The following is an 18,465-nucleotide window of genomic DNA, read 5'->3' as shown; positions in this document are numbered from 1 at the left end:
TTGAAAACCTGACAGCGCAAACCTTATAAAATCTGAAATTAGCATTTTCTTTATGATTCCCAATCTGTTCTAATTAAAAAACTCTCCTTAATTGTTAATCTTGAATTTTATATAAATTTTATAAATGAAGTTTGTGTATCGCAAAACGGGGTAAGATTGATAACTTTTTTCCATATTTCTCGATTATTTTATCTATTCAAGGGTGTTGTGGCCATGAAAAGCCATTGGTGGACTGTGGGTGCGGCGCTTGGCAAAACAACCACTGATGGGACTCACTCCCCCTGTGGGAGCGAGCCTCTTCTAGACAACCCCTGGTGGTTGTCTCACCAGTGGAGGCAGGTCCTCGGACTGGCTGCCTGGAGGCCAAGGCTGGTTGACCACTAGCTTGCAGTAATCCCAAACTAAACTCTTCTAAGGGGGCTCTGATAAGAGCCGATTGAATCGAAAGCAAGCGAGGAGGAAGCACAGAGGAACAACACTTATTTACTGGTGGAACATTCTGGACTTTATTTTCTTTCTCGAACTATTTACACTTATTCACTTCTTATTATCTTTCTTGTTCCTCTTCGGGTGGCCTCGGAGAAGGCCACTGTTGGCTGGCTCTTCTCTTCCTTCTCTTGAGATCTCTCTGCTGGACGAATGTTGCCTCGATGGTAGTTGAAAAAATACTGATGACGCAAAGCACGGGAGCACGCGTTTTTATACTTTCGCCCCGTCGACTGCTGCTCGCTGATTGGCTGGCGCTTCTCTCGCGTTCATCCCCTCTCGCTCTCTTCTCAGTCCGCTTGTCGGACTGAACAAAGGGAATGTGGCATGTTTTTTATTTCAAAACCAGTGCTAGATTCCAATGAACGTTAAATATGGTTGCAGAAATTTCTGAGACTACTTAAAATTTAACTTGAAAATCGATTTCGTCTATTTTTAGAATTTGATGCTTTGGAATAACATCAGTCTCTATTTTGACGGTTTTATCGAGTTTTATTTATCATAAAGGATACAAAACACCTTCAAAATATTTACAAATGCTAGTAATTGATAAACTAAGGCAGTTCGGAACAAACTCAAATCATATAAAAATAATCATGAAACTCTACATAATTGAAAACAACACTTTCGGTGGCTCATAGATACTAAATTTGTAACTTTTCGTCCAGTGAGTTCTGAGATATACAATGCTGAATTTCGGTGTTTTTTTGGATAAGATTTCTTCATGGTTCAAAAAACACAACACCACGGTTCTAATGTGTTAAGACCGAACAACAATTAAAATCGATAGATGGATAATGGTGCTAAATTTTTTAACATTACTTATAAAATTTTAACCACGAAAATATGAAATTTTGTCTTCATTCAATTTTCTAGGCCCTTGCACTATTCTCTTTTAATTTTTTCTATCAAACTTTATCATTTGATAGGGTTTCTAGCCTTTTGTCCTAGATTGGCTTACTCTTGGAAAACGTCGAAAATATCAAAAATTTACCTCAAAATACAACAAAAAGTACACCAAAACTAAACATTTATTTAGAAAAAAAGTTGAACTGTCACAAAAATCAACCTGTTGCTTCTAAACGTTTTGATTTCATCAAGAAGGGAGTTTGTTTGCGAGCCTTCGAAAAAAATAGATATTTCAAGTAAAATGGTTCGATCTTCTGGAAAAAATCGATTCCTAAAATCAATTCAGCTGAATGGTTCCAGGATCGATCCACCTAAAAAATCGAAGCAAAAGGATCGATCTCTGCAAGATCGATCTTTTGAATTTTTGTAAGGAGTGCTGCATGAGGGCTGCTATATGCTGAAGTAAATAGTGAAAAACGATAGGAAGGCTCATACAATTTAACATCAAATGCAACAAAAAATATGTTTTAAAATTCAACTTCAGAATGTTTTACTTTTCGTGAGTTTTGTTTAGTGTATTTTAAGCTTGCAAGATTGCTTGGTTTTATCCGGTTTTGCCCGGGTATTTAATACAAAATGAAGGAAACGGTCCGGCCTGGTTGCCCGTTTTAATTCAAGAAGCTCATATTTGTTTAGTTTATTTGCCAAATCAAACAAAAAAAAAATGCGACCAAATTTTTTGAGCAAGTTTTATAAATATAATCAACAAAGATCTGCTGATGAGTTTTGATGGACAAAAGTTCTTTTTATTGATTTTTGTTGAGTTATTCCTGGGTCTTGATCAAATTTGCTTTTATTTTCGGTTAACTGTTTTGAAATCAATCGCTTGGATTTTGCCAGGTTTTTAGATAGAATAGCCTTGTTACGAGCTGAAAAAGTTCTGGCAACCTAAGTGTATATGATATATCAAAAACAGAAAAAAAAATCCATACGACATACTTTCAAGTTCAAATTACAAACAAATAATCGAATTTCAAATGAAAACAAATTATAAGCAAGTTAGATGGAAATAAGTGTTAATATTGTGATTTTACTGATTAAAGCAATTCAACCATTTTAAGTAAGTTCACTTGGTGAAATGTTAGTTTTGAAATGGTTACGGATTTTTATTCACGCTGGTTTTTTCAAAACTATCAATTCAGCCACAGGTCATGGCACAAAGGTAACGTGTTCATTTATCATCGAGAAGGCTAAAGTTCAATTCTTCAAGCATCCAAATTTTTCAAGTAAAATTTTCATTGAGGATAGAGACAGTATTAATACATTAATTTTAAGAATGTTTCGATTCAAATTAAGTACAAAATGAAAGATTTATTTTTCAAGAAATATTTTTTTTTATTGTGGTTTCATGTAAAAGCTGAACAGCATTTTACCAAATTTTTTACTATGAGGCAAGGTTGCCAACATTTTTTTTTGTGTTTTTACAAATTAAAATCTGTTATTCTGTGATTTGACCGCAAATTTCTGTGACGATTTTCTGCGATGCTTTTGTCATGAAATTTATAAAAAAAATTCTTGTCAAATATTCACAAATTTAATCGTATTTTAATAATTCCATTGGAAAAAGTAAATTAACATAACAAATGCAATAATATTTCATTAATTTGATTAAACATATGAGGTTGATAATTTCAAAAGTATGTTCAAAATGCAGAAATTCTAAAAGTTCTGTGAAAATGTTCGATGTTCTGTGATTTCTGACACAGATTCTGTGACGAAAATACACAAAAATACTGTGAAATTACAGATTGAGAATATAAGACTTGAAAGTATCGATAAAAAGTTAAATTTTCATCTTCTTCTTCGTTCTGTGTGTCAGTTGACTAAACGTTAAGTCGCTGGCGGGGAGTTAAATCTTGACGTGAGTAAAATGCTAAGGCTGAATAAGCTTCAAGTGACCGTTTTATGAAACTTTTGATTACTTGAGTAAAGAGTGTCCATGATGAAATTGCCACACTATGAAAGTGCTCTAACTTTTTAACCGTTGGGTAGAATTTTATGAAAATTTGGGTGGATTTAGTTCATAGTGCATTGTTTACATCCTGAAAGTTTTAAAGTCCTGTTATCAAAACTCGCGGAAATGGAGTCGAAAAAACAGCTCCTGCGTGATAAAATCTGGCGCATTCATTACGAGAACAAAGATCTCTCGCATCGTTCCATCGCTTAAACGTTGGGAATCGCGAGCGTGTGGATAAACAAAGACCACCTGGTATAGTAAGAACACTTAAATATTCAAGAGGGTACCGTAAACTGGGGGAACTTTGATCACTTTTTTCATTCATTTTTGAATATTTTGGAAGGGTTTGCCTTTTCGTAATACCTAAAAGCTTTAAAACCCTTACTGAGGTGAGGAGTATCAAACATGATCATTGATTGCAGTAAATTCAAACGACATTGGTGGTTATAATTAAATGTTTGTTACAAAACCAGATTTCGAGTTTCCGGGTAACTTTGATCACAATGGTTTTAACGTATCTCAACATCTTCAAAATTATTGTTTTGATGCCATTAAGTACAGAAGGCTCAAAACATCGATAATAGTAATTTTTTGGTTTGGACTCTATTGAATTTTTCAACGTTTTCTTTCAAAAACAAATATATTCGAAAGATGGACAATTTTGCTGCATACATTTAGGGGCAAAAATTTTAAACATTTCTCAATATTTTTTGGCCTCAAAAACAAATAAAATTTGGCCCTCATGCAATTCCCTAAGTCTTCGTACTGTTACCATGTTCTTTTTTTCTTCAATCTAAACCATTTGATAGGGTTTTCAGCATTTTTTTCGTTACGAGCTTTTTCATGGAAAATGACCGTTTTTTTTTTCACTTACCAAAAATTATCATAGAATTAGAGATGTACCGAATATTCGGTCGGCCGAATATTCGGCGCCGAATACCGCCGAAAAACCGTTAAGCCGAATATTCGGCACACCGAATAGTTGAGCTGAGTATTCGGCCGAATAGGCCGAATAGGCCGAATATCTACTACAGACTTGTAAATTTTTCCAAAAAATTGGATTATTTATAAAGTAATGTAGTAAAAGTCACACAATCATTGAAAACTTATGGTTTTAGCAGTTATTGACGAGAAAGAATGACCTTAATGGGTTAAATTCCTATAAAAAAGGAAAAACATGGTTTCAGTAAAACATCTAAGGTGTATCCGCGTATCTTTCACTGAAGATCGTGCAGGAGAATGCTGAACGGTATCGTTTTATACTTTGATTATAATTTATTCCAGATTTTCTGGATATATTCCACCTTGCCCATAAATCCAGTTAAAAATCCAGATAAGTCGAATCTGGCCGGGATGTCCAGATATTGAAAAAAAACTTCCCGAGTTTTGCTCGGGTTTATTCAGATTATTTGCTAAACCAAATAAAAAACTCAAATTCCTCTTTAAATTTTTTTTAAATTTTCTGTTCAATAACGATTTTTCAAAATTTTCAAAATATACATAAATTTTGTATATTTAATTTTTTTTTTCCAAAATCCGTGTAGATACGTGTTGGTGAAAGTATGGTATGCTTAAAGTTAAAGATCATCTATTTTTTCGACAACTGTTTTGAAGATATCTTGCTCAAATTCGACCTTCATCTTATTCAATATCAGAGAAGCAATTTCAAAATGCTTGGCATCTGTTTCGACACGTTTTAACCCAGATTTCACAGGAACGCAATCTCTTTGGTGATAAACGCCCTAGAAGCGACGAGTCATCTGATGTCTTTTCAGTTAGTGGTGACATTTTAAAAATCCGAAAGACCCCTACTTCAAAAATATCTTATAATACATCATCCGAGAATGTCATCTGGTTTAAAATTATCGACTAAAAACATGAGGGGTATTAATATGGAAGAAATAGAAAGTATTTAAATAATCGCTTAAGTTTTTTTTTATTAAAAACTCAATAGAATATTCGACCGAATATTCGGCCAAATATTCGGCCGAATATTCGTTTGGCCGAATAGTTGAAAAGGTCAATATTCGGTATTCGGCCGTTCGCCGAATACCACTATTCGGTACATCTCTACATAGAATGATCATAAAAATAACACTTAAACTTAACCTTAACCAAGAAAATAGTTGAAATTTCACATGAAACAACCCATCTGCTCCTAAATGCTTAATTTTGATCAGGAGAGATGTTTGTTTGTGAGCCTTCAAAAAAACAGATATTTGAAGATTTTAAAATTATATTTTAAGTGATATACAAAATCTCTAAATAAAAACTAAATTTAGCTTATTTGTAACTTAACTTACAGGCTTTCAAACGTAGTGAACAGTTTTCAGATAATTTAATTTCATATTTAGTTAATGATGCGTTTCTGCAAAAATTTCATGTTAATCAAAGTTACCCCGCTGATCAAAGTTCCCCCAGTTTACGGTATATTTTATTTCGTCCAATCAAAAACTGTCTTTTATATTTATGTTAATTTAGACATAAGAACATGGTATTTAGAATAAAATTGGAAATTTCAAACATTTTTTTTCGTTATTCTCTGCACCTACAAAATATGATGTTTATCTATGCAGTGTTTGCAAAATAAGCTATCGCAGATCTAGCAAATATTGATGTGCACATAGCAGTTTTAGGTGTGCTATTTACCGAAAAAAAAAATCAACTTTGAATTCAGTATTGAATATAATTTTTATTCTTTCAATTTTAGCAATTTGTTCCTAGTGTCTAAGTATTCATAAATTTTCCTCGACTTTTTTTTACTCTTATGATTTCAAAATGGATTCGGTTCTACATACTTATTATTTACACATTCTGCAGACTGTCGATCACAAATCAGTAAAATTCAATTTTAACGAGAACCTAAAACGATTTCCAGAGGTTAACCAGATCCTGTTAACTGGAGGTTTATCCGACCAAATCTCTCAGCAGTTTGGGGGATTCAAGCTGATCTGTCAAGCTGAGACTTGGTCGTTTCGTTCTCCAAATTCCCCGGTTTGTCCTTCGAGCAAACCATAAAACCATCGAAGTCAGGGACAACCGACACTTATGGTACAACACTGTGACTGGCGAAAAAAAAACACATTATCACATCATGACGTGCAGGTTTCTGCTAGCTGGCTATTTAGTCCAAATGTTATGCTTCACAGGAATTGACCGTCATGATGGCTTCCATAATGTTTTTATAGGTTTACAATGAAAACAAATCATTAAAAACACCGAGCTAGTTGCTGTTGCTGGCAGATGACCTTGGCTTGTTGAAATTCTTTGGAGGGAATTTCTCTTGGACTGCTGTACTGACTTCGCAAAAACCAAACGTCGATACCAACCGAAGGTGCCATAAAGCAATTTTTCCTCGCAGTCAGGAAGATATCCCGAAGAAATTTCATGCTTTTGGTTCTCTCATTCTCTTGACGAGGTTTTGCCTTGCTGGAAGGTCCTTGCCGGGATTTTTTTCCATGGAATGTGCCCAACTTGACTTCTCTGTTGAGGCTAGAATTTTTCGGAAAAAGGGCAACGATCGCCCGAATGTTCAACATATAGTTCAAACATCAAAATAAATCGTAATTTCATAAAAATTTTAATCTTTCACCCATTTGACTGTTTTTTTGTGTGAGGTTGGAAGTTTGCTCAGCGAGTCGGTATGTTGAAGTTTGCAGATAATGCTTTTACGATGTGCTGGTGGCCCCGTAGGTGTTCCGGGTTGTCCTAGCAAAGCTTTATGGTTTTATTCGTTTATCGATTTAGAATATGTTTTTGAGTTCCAGCGAAAACATATCGTAAAGCGGATAATGGCAGTATTTACACGAGGAAATCTTCCTTAGAAAATGTTTCTAGATTGACACACTCGCTTGGCGCGCTTTTGCGCACGACCAAGAAACTTGCTATAAAATTAAGTTGAATGGATGAACTTACACTGAAATATTTATTGGTTCACATTTGACTCTATTGCCAATCTGTCCAATTTTAATCAGTTTGATCGTTGATAATATAAAAATTTCAGTTCAACATCACCATTGTTTTTTTCTCAATGAAATCTCAATATATAGAATTGAAGGGTGAGTGGTGACAAAATAATCGACGGTAGCACGCTACAACCAAAAAAAAAAAAGAACTGGACGCAGCTGGAGGTAAACGTACACAATACTCCCAATTTCCGCAAAAGTTGGGCGCGAATTTGTTTGACTTTCGCGCTCTTTTTTCCCATCCCCTTTTGGTGCGATTCAACTATGGGGAGTGGAAAAACCACCACAATTCAAAAAAAAAATGCGGAAACAAATATGCACATTTTTGGAACCAAGAGGTAAACAATTGACAATGGGAAAAATCAATTTAAATCCCAGTGCAGCAGCAGCACCCGGTCAGAAGTGTGGTTTTCGTTTCGTTTTTACAAAAGTGATGAAATGGTGAAACTTCCCATTCGATTGACTTTTACATGAAAAAAATAACAAAGACAATCGATATGCTTTTGTGCATTGTGTTGGGCAAATATTGGCTCATTATTGAGAGGGTTGCTGCAGTCGGAGACGCTAATTGTTATAGGTACTTGGTTGCAATTGTTTTTGCCAACAGAAGGAAAATATGGCCCCGAAACTGAAAAACAACCTTTAACCGTCGTTGTAGTTTAAAAAAACCCACAAATGACTACAGGCAACCGACATTTGTGCAACCGTTGACTGCTGCTGTTCGATCGATCGGCATCTGATATTCATCGAACATTAATCAAGTTCCATCTGTTCGAGTGAAGTTCAAAACAAATCTGTATAGCTGGTTCCCCCAGCTTCCCAGTCATGCTGCGAGAGGGCATGAGAAATCAATCCGGCCGACATGTGACTGTCTATCAGGTACAGATCAGCATTTGATTGAAAAACTCGATACCGAAAACTAACGTGTTTATACTGTGATCAGAAATGTTGAAGCTGGGCCAAATTGCAAACAATGTCTGTGTGTTGTTGATTTTTAAAATGATTTCTAGTCTAGCATCCTCTTTTTTTATCGTTGATTATTGCTGAATGTCAAAATTATATGAAACAAGTGCCACCTGAACCCTGAATGTTAAACCTGAAACATGAGACATGAGCAGGGGCGGTCCTAGAGTTGGCTCCTGGGGGATGGGGGGGATTTTCCAAATTTTCAAAAATCAGTCAATAAGAAGAATCGTAAATATTTGGCGAAAAAAACATTTTTTTAAGAAACAGATTGGAAGAGGGGGGGATAGGGGGGGGGGGTTACAGTTCCAAATAAAACTTCGATTTTGTTAGTTTGTATACTTGTAGGTTTGTTATTAAAAAAAATTGAAGTTAGAGAAAAATAGTAAAAACATTTAACAAATTTTCTCAATACACTTATTTTGATAACCTTTTATAAAACAATCTGCAAATCTTAGATGTTCACTGTGAAAAAGTGTTGATAAAAAGACAATTTTCGTTATTTTAATATTATTGGTAGTTTAAAAATTATACTTAAAGAGCTCTTTAAAGAATTTTCCGATATAAATGCCATTTCACAAATGGAAATTAAACACACATTTTCGTAGAAGAAAATTAAAAAAAAACAAGTAAAATTTTTTATCGACTGGTTGGGTAATGAATAAACTGATTTTCGGCGATTTCAGTCACGAAAAAATCTTAAAACGATTTTTATTTCTTCATCCGACGTTTCGGCATTTATTATGCCTTTTTCAAGGAGTCTATTAACATAACACAATTTTCCACAATATTTTTACTTGGCATCTTCATATCACCGTAAGACCCTCACCAAAATTTTAATGATGCTCATTTCGCAACAATTCCAAAACAATTATTTAAGAAAAGTGTTTGTAAGTAATTGCTATGCATTAAAACTGAATATTTAATTAGTTTTCTGAAGTATTTTGCAGCATGGTTCTTCGAAAGTATCGAATTATTATTAATTCTTCTTCCAGTTCCCCAATTTTTAAATATAGATTTAATTCTAAATAAGATCATCAAAATCATATTCTTTGATATGAAGGGTTTTGACCTACATTTTTATTTGTTTTTTCATGAATTTCAAGCTCTCATACTAGATTTTTAATTTTATTTTGACTGAATCCAATGAAATAGTAACTACCCAAGTAACCATAAGCATTAAGCCATAACCCTTAACCAGCATTAAATCAACATTTCTTATGCAAGTTAGCATTATATCAACAATCATAATGCTTTTTAGTTTTATATAAGCATTTTTAATGCATAGAAGCAGTAACAAAAATAAGCACTAATGGTAGCACTATAAGCACATATAGAGCTACTATAAAAAAGCTATATAAAGCTTTTATAAAGCGTAGAAATTTCAAACCCGCGAATGTAAGCAAGAGTGGTTTTCTCATTTGCTGCGTGTGAGTAAGCAAGACAGCAAACGAAAACAAACAGAACGGGCAGTTGCAGTTGTCTTCTCCCAAAATTTTCCAATACATTTCCAAACTTTCTCATGCATACAAAGTTGTGTGACCCGAATAGTACTTGAAGTACGGGTTTTTTCACCTACGTTATCAGCATCAAGAGTGTTCGAAATGGTAAAGGCGCAAGAAAAGATAAAGGCTGCTGCGGGATCCTCGGTTCGAGACTCATCAAAAGTAACTCATAATTCAATTATACTCACTTCTCATTTCATGGAACCCTGATTGAAGAATTGCGCAGGCATAATCCATCATTCAGCAGGTTGATTGATGTTGTAGATAATGATTTTATTTTTTAATTTTTGTTCATTTTAATAAATCAAAGAATATATTCCCTATTTTGAATTTCCGTTTCACATCAATCATGATCAATCAATTAAAAAATTAAAAGGTGTTCTAAGTATACATTGTTAATGCTTTTATACGGCTGGCGAAAAATGACGTTTTGATGGTGCTCTAATTCAGCATTTGTAATGTTTATTAAAGGCTGTGTCGTGATAGCATTTATTCAGTCCGCTATTTCGCCTTTTTAGCATTAAATCTGCATTATATACGCATAAAGAGCAGATTCTTAATTCAGAGTTTTTTATTTATTTACATAGTATTCCGTCTTACGACACAACTTGACGAACATAATTCCTAAAATTCACTCGGTCCATGGCAACCGTTCTCCAATTCCTCGGGCACCCCACGTTCGCCAGATCACGCTCCACTTGGTCTAACCACCTCGCTCGTTGCGCCCCCGCTCGTCTTGTTCCCACCGGATTCGTAGCGTACACCTGTTTTGCAGGACAGTCGTCCGGCATTCTCGCAACATGTCCCGCCCAGCGTATCCGGCCAGCCTTAACCACCTTCTGGATACTGGGTTCACCGTAGAGTTGCGCGAGCTCGTGGTTCATCCTTCGCCTCCACACTCCGTTCTCCTGTACGCCGCCAAAGATGGTTCTTAACACTCGTCGCTCGAATACTCCGAGTGTACGCAGGTCCTCCTCGAGCAATATCCATGTCTCGTGCCCGTAGAGAACAACCGGTCTAATGAGCGTCATATACAGGTTACACTTCGTGCGAGAGCTAAGTCTTCTCGACCGCAGTTGCTTCTGGAGTCCATAGTAGGCACGACTTCCGCTGATAATTCGCCTCCGGATCTCACGGCTGGTGTCATTGTCTGCGGTCACCAGTGAGCCGCGATAGACAAAGTCTTCGACTATCTCCAGCTCGTCGCCGTCGATTGTGACCTTGTTATTACTGGACAAGCGGGTTCGGTCGGTCTCTGATCCGCAGACCAGCATGTACTTCGTCTTGGACGTATTAATCATCACGTTTATGGTTACTTGGATAGTTTGCAACGAATAATTTAAGAAAAAAGTGAAAAGTCATATTTTTTCTTCATGCTGTCAATATTTCCAAACTTTTTGTATAGTGTTTGAATTAAAGAAAAGTATATTGAAAAAAGATTTGATTTCTGAAAGTTCAATATTTCAGTGAAAAATCATTAAGCTGGATTTTTGCTCAAAATTTGAAATATATTGTGCAGATGAGGTTAAAACAGTATCGGCGATATAATCGGCGTGAATCCTGAAATCCAGTCGTGTTGGTCAAAAATTAGAAAAATGTCTTCCGAACGTTCAACTTGAGCGATTGCCTTATTTTCAAGAATAGGGTAACGGACTTATTTTGGACCGGGTACATATTTTGGACCACCTAGCAGCTTTTTTCCAATATTTCTCTCATAAATTTTGAACACATATAGTAAAAGCTACTTCTTATGATTCTAATCGTATATAAAATTTCATTTACATAAGCTGATAAGGTAGAGAAAATTGAAAATAAATTTGTGATTTTTCACAGATGGACGGGTTAAAGCAATTTCAAGAGGATGTGCCATTATTGGAGTCAACTTTCAAGAGGTTTTCTGCATAGCTGTGATGAATTCAACAACTACAAACATGTTCACAGCTATGATAAAACACTTTAAAACTAGTTTACAAGCTCGAAGAACCAAAAAATCTTGTTTTAGTAGCAATTTGACCCATATCGAAAATAGGTCCTACTTAATTCTTTATGGACTTATTTTGGACCACCCACATAGCCTGGATATTAAACTTGCTGTTATTTGTTAATGAACGTAATAAGACGTTGTACGATGATATGGAAGAAGTATGCGCTCTATTTCAATCACCTATTATAAATAAAATTTGGAATTTTGGCATTATTTCAACTCGCTGAAGCCTTAACTCGCCTTTAGACAAAGTTCCCTTCAGTCGGCATGAAACCAATTCAATCGTTGTTTTAACTTACTTTTTGTGCACTATGTACGTGGTTTAACACGTTAATCTAACAATCCACATTAATTGCAACTGTTTAATAAGCAGTTGTCAATAGCTACAGCTTAAAGAAGCTTAAAAACATGACAAAAAACTGGACATGCACCAATTTTTATTGCGTCATTATTTTATGTTTCATGAAAAATTATTGACAGTTTGGTCTAGAAGTCAAAACCATTCAGGGTTGATTTTTGAGAAAAAAAATACTTTGTTAGGTAGAAGAGACGATATATAAACCCCGTTTGGAATCCGGGTTTGGAAAAAAAAGACAATAAATCGGCAAATATGCAACGAGTTTAATTGTTGTTGCAGTTGATAAATTTCAGTTAATATTAGAATAATTTCATCAAAATATATATTCAACTATAGCTATTTATGATTCAAAGCTTGGGAAAAAATTGTTGAAATGTGTAAATAGCGAAATGTGTTGCACGCGAAAAAGTACTAAAAATATAGTTTTTAAGCCCTTGTGGTTAAGCAATTTGAAAAAAAACTGTTAAAAATTTACTCCAACGATAATTTTTTCCTAGGTATAAAGTTGTTTTAAAGATAAAACTGATGTTTTGTGAATTTTTCAGCGAAAAAATCCTGGCTTTTAGATGATAAAAAAGATAATTTTCGAACATTTTTATTATTTTGAATCTATGTTTTCCTCAGAACTGAAGCCAACCCAAATCCACTAAGGTTTTTGAAGTCAAAATGCATGAATTGATGTCGCGGAGTTGATGATGTCAGACTTTCTCAACTTATCGGTCGACTGGTCGCCAACTGACCAGTATTTAACACTGCAGAACAAATTTCGTCAATATTTCAGTGTGCTGTCAGAATGTTCAAAACATTTGAAACACACTGGGGATTATTCTGCGACTCGATTGACGTGACTAACGAAATTTCACGCCCTCGTCCTGATTCCAGAAAATGCATCAGAAAAGAAATTTGTGTATCGATGAGCTCTGAAGACCAATGAAAGCTCATCCGAACGAAAATTTCGAGGCTTAAGAAGCTATTTAATCCACACACTACCAAAAAAATCTGGAAAATTACATCACATATGATGTAAATAAAAAGAAGCATCATATATGACGGTATTTTCAGTGCCAGTTATATATTACACGCCTGTAATATTATGCAGCGTGTAATATAAAAGTGATGTAAATTTCAAAGCCACTGAATTCCGGAAAAATCCTATTGGAATTTGTTTTATTTACTTTTTTATTGACCAGATTCAATGGAGTTTTTTCATCTTTTTATAAGAAACAATCTTTTAATAATAAATTTCATTTATTTTATTAATCTACAAACAAATTTCAATGATTCATTAATTTTGAAAGGCACTTTTACAACCTTTCACTTTCTTTCGGAGTACCGGATCTAAGCAGAGTAATGTGGGCCGCTTCTAGAACCACTTCCGCTGCTTTTCGAAGATATCCGGAACCAACGATATCGATGGACTGAGAAGCTAACTGCTTTAACAAAATACTTTAGTTCAAGACTTGACTAAACACTCTGTTTAAATTTGTGTTCCTGTTTTTGACAGTTTTTATTTTTACATGACATTATCGCGTTCAGTGTAATGTAATATTAAATTAACTCCATGGCTCCATTTGTAAAATTACAGCATATTTGATGTAACGAAAAAAAGCATCACATATGATGAAATTTTCAGAGCGAGTTGAATATTACATGTCTATGAATTTCAACAGACGTGTAAAATTTGAAAGACATGTAAATATTTAAGACGTGTAATATTTAATTCGCACTGAAAATTCCGTCATATGTGATGCTTCTTTTTATTTACATCATATGTGATGGAAATTTACATAAAATAATCGCGTTCCGTGTCAAGTAATATTCATGTCATTAAAATTCAGTGCTATTATGGATTCAACTTTTTTCAATCCATAAATTTACATTAATAAATCGCGTTCGACGTCATGTAATATTAAAGGTTTTTCAATTTCAGTGTTGTTAAGGATTCAGATTTTTTTTCTGTGTGAACATCACAAAAATATTAAAAAGAAAAGTTTTTATTCACTGATCAGCTTTACCGAAGACCGCTAGTAATTTTGACTTCTGAGAAAAAAAGGAATATCTATGTGTTTTTGTTTCGACTGTTCTATTCCAATCCAGCAAAAACGGAAATTTAAAAAAAATTAATGAAAAAATTCAATCCTCGATATTTTTTGAGGTATGAGTCAAAACTTTTAGCAGTTTTCAGCAGTTGATGAATGAGTTTAAATCTTCAATATAATTATACAAGCCCACTCAAATTGCATCACTAAGAAACCTAATGTGTATAACAAAAAATACGCTCATATGCTTATGATCTTAGTTTTCTCTTTCTCTTTCACGTGAAAAACGATTTTTTCATGAAATAATAAAATGCAATCAATTTGCAAATAATATCTTGCGGGGAATCATGGGCCACATAATATGAGGTATTTTGGGCCACTTTTATTTAGGTGTTTTTGAACAAATTCAAAACTCAAAATATATTTTTCCTATCTGCAAAGTTTTCTTATGCCAAATTAAAAGTTTTTGAAAAATATTCTGTTACTTTTATAGTACGCTATAGAGATAACCAAAAATCCTATATAGGGAATTTTTCCAATGCGAGCCAGGTTTTTGAAACAATTCGATCATACACAATCCTCATATTTATTTCTTCACCTGAAATTGCTTTAGTATAACTAAATTAATTTTGAAATTCAAGTTTTGGATAAATAAACTCATTAAATTTACATATTGCGGATTAGAGCTTCTGAGGACAATTCACGTGTGATAAATGCTATTTCAGACTCTCAAACCAGTTTCTTCGTGTTTTTTTTTAGATTTATGGTCCGAATTTTCCCACTGTGCATTGGATGGTTTATATGGAAGACCCCCCTCAAAAGGGGCCGTCTCCAGAAGGGATTTCATTTGAACTAGAAGTTCCCATAATAAGCATCAGTAACAAATATCAGCCCCTTTGACCACATGGTGGCTGAGCCTTTAAAAGATTTTTGAAATGTGCAACCATTGGAATAAATCGGACAACATAAGTCACAAGATAAAATTTTCCTGTGCAACTATTGGGCTCAGACAAGCTGTTTAAAATGACTTTTAAATATTTTAAGATACTTTTTTCGAACACTTGAAATTTTGGATCTTGGTGATCAATCCTGTATGAGTGCAATCGACAAAAAATCGAGTAAATTCGGTTGAAATGACTAAAATACAGCATAAAACTGTGTAACGATTGGCAAATCACCTTATATCCAAATGGTACGTTATAAAAGTAGAAAACCATACCATTTGGCTTTTTCATTTACTCTTTTATGATTAAAAAAAAGTTGTTGAGCAAAGGAAAAAAGTGGCTCAAAGTACCCCACTCTCCCCTACTTTTTAATATATTTTTTCCAATAAAGCCCAAAAATTTTAATGAATGCATTATTATTTTCAGAAAATGTATTTTGTAAGAAAAATTCCGTACAATTTATTTCTGTACACGATTGACGAAAAATGTACATTATTCCAAGGAACCATTTTTTTACCTCCTCAAAGCATCATAAGAGAGCTGTTAATTGATACCAGATTCAGAACTCATCCAAACAGTACGAGCGTCACTCTGATCAAAGTATTTTCTCACCGTGAATCAAAACAGAACTTTGCAAATTTTTCTAAGAAATTAAAAATCACTCCAATAGGAAGCTCAAACGGGAACAACTTCATTGCTAAACTGTTTCGCCGCTACCTGATGGAGATTAAACACACTGAGTATCAACACTGGTTGATCGATTTTCTCACATCAAATCCCAGAGCTGCCGGATCTGAAGCCGGCCACTTTGTTGTTTGCCGACCGCCGCTGCCGTTCTGGTTCCGACTTGCAAGAATCCGGGTCCAAAATGTTTGTTTAACCTTCAAACCCGCGCAATCCAATAAGCCCCCCGGGTTCACATGTTTCTGTCCGTCAATCGCTGGGATCGCCGATCGGGGGTCCTTTGCGACTTGTTTGCGATCAAAAGAAAACCAGAAGTGGCAACATCGGAACTCGTTTGAAGCCGATGGATGCGATGTTTGAGCATGGCTGGGCACGGTCTCATCGTATGGATCGAAATCGTGAACGAAGGAGGAGGAACCCTGCGATCAGAGCCGAGGAAAACCCAAGTAGCCAGAAAAAGAGATCGTGGTGATCGGTTCCGTGCCCTCGAAAACCGAGCGCGATTGAGAAAAAGTGCCGCGGCTCTCCGGTACCTAAATGTAATCCATCTTGGGTCGTTTGTTTGATTGCTCATTTAAATAAATCATTTGTAACTCTTTCAATTTTTCAAAACAAATAAAAATATCAAAGTTTAGAGCTCCGAGAATAAAGAGAAGCGGTTTCGGAACGGAAAGTAAACGGAAGCGAGCGAGCACCCCCGTTTGAGTTCAGTTGGAGTCGCTATCAAGTGGGAATGATTTTCCCGCAACTACAACTTCACTTGCTCATGCCTGAGGTTTTGGTAAACATCGTTTGTCTTCGGCTTCTGCGGAGGAGATCTCCATCTCCCTTTGTAAGGGAGCCAGTCAGTAGTGATTAGCTTACGGTTGATTTGCTTTTTGATCTTGAACCGACATCAGGCTAGCTAGTAGGGGGCACTCATAGGTTGGGATACGTTCAATCATCAATAAAATCAATCGTTAATTGATCGAACATTGCCTTTGCTTTTTTCATCAAAATTTATTATTTGAACTTCAAAAATATACACCTACATATAAATGTGATTAGTTGTATCAGACACTTGTGTTTAGGATTCTCCTCCTGACTCCCGCCTTTTTTTTATCAATTAGAGTAGATTTAATGCTAGAGACTGGTACCATTTGAATTTGGCAATACAACCGAACTTTGTGTTGCTAAAATCAAACCGTACCAAATTCGAAAGATCTTTTTTATTAACTTTTCTTAAAAATTTTAGCAAGGCCGTATTAAGGAGGAGGGAGGGGGAATGGGGGCGATTGACCTGGGCTCACGATGAAAAAAAAGTTTAACTTTTTTTTTTTCATACTGCTTTAAGTTATATCAATCTGGGAATGAAAATAAAAACTAAAAAATTTGAGTTAAAATGAAAAAAAAAACAGGTAAAGAACCCCCCGTGAGATAATTCACTCTAATACAAGTTAAGGGGGGGGGGGTGCTTCTAGAGTGTCCATTGCAGAATTTTCCGCATTTATGCAGGCTGAGCATTTCAGAATTAGGGTTACCAAAACCTGACAAAATCGGGGCATATGGAATTTTTCAACACAAAATCCGGGCCAAGCCAGAATCCAGAAATAATTACAAAAACTCGAAAAGAAAATTAGGAAAAAAAACCTCAATTTATTTTTTCATTGAAACACGTCAGCACCGTTCAAATCATGTTTCAAACTCCCTATGAACAATTTAGCTAACACTCACTAAAAAATGAGCCAAAATTCAATTCATACGGACTAGAGTGCCCCAAATGACCCGGCTTTTGACGCACTCTAGTCCGTTATACGCTGCAGGCTAAAATTGATCCTAGGCCTAGTGCAAGATCTCAAGCCAAATTTGGGCCAGATCGAATCACGGGAAGGGGTCGCTCAACGAGCCTGAAGTTTGTATGGGATTTTGAGACATTTTGTTCGGGATAAACATGAAAAACCAGTTTTTCATCATTAGCTTTGATTCCCGTCGGTCAAATTCTTCCAAAAACGTTTTTTTTTTGTCGCAAAAAAAACCCACCAAATAAAACTTTTTAATAATTCAAAGAGCCTAACATAGTTGATGGTATTAAAAAGCACAAGGTCTTTTTTTCATAATTTTATTGCTTAACAATTTTTTAATAAATAAGATGTTTAGATGAATACCATACATTTGCTAACAATTTTCATAACTATTTTTTGGAGCCTTTCACACACACAGTTGAAGAGGGCGGAATAGCCTACCTTGTCTATTTAAAAGTACTATGCGCTGTGTCGTTATTATTTTAAACGTCGCGACGTATGCAACGTGTCACTAATAGGCAAAGCTGCTATGATTATAAGTGCTCATATCTTGGATTTTTTCTGCATGCATAATAATCTGGTTACCCCCCAGACAACCATTTGGTGGGTACATCGAATTAGCAACGCAAATATACGTGTAAACGTATCGTATATAATGTAGCAAAACCAGTATATACGTATCATTTTGGAGGCCATATAGGTACATTAGCAAACATATTCCTGATTTGGATTGTATTAAATTACGATTTGCACGACTTGTCATGCGCATCATTTACGACTACCCTGATTTTTTTTGGAATATACTACGACAATTTACATCACCATATAGATGATTGAGGTTGTAATATACGACATTTTTCGTAACAATATGGAAAGTTTGGCGACTTCGT

Source organism: Uranotaenia lowii, chromosome 2 (assembly GCF_029784155.1).
Source record: "Uranotaenia lowii strain MFRU-FL chromosome 2, ASM2978415v1, whole genome shotgun sequence".
Taxonomy (NCBI): domain Eukaryota; kingdom Metazoa; phylum Arthropoda; class Insecta; order Diptera; family Culicidae; genus Uranotaenia; species Uranotaenia lowii.
This window is presented reverse-complemented; position numbering follows the sequence as displayed.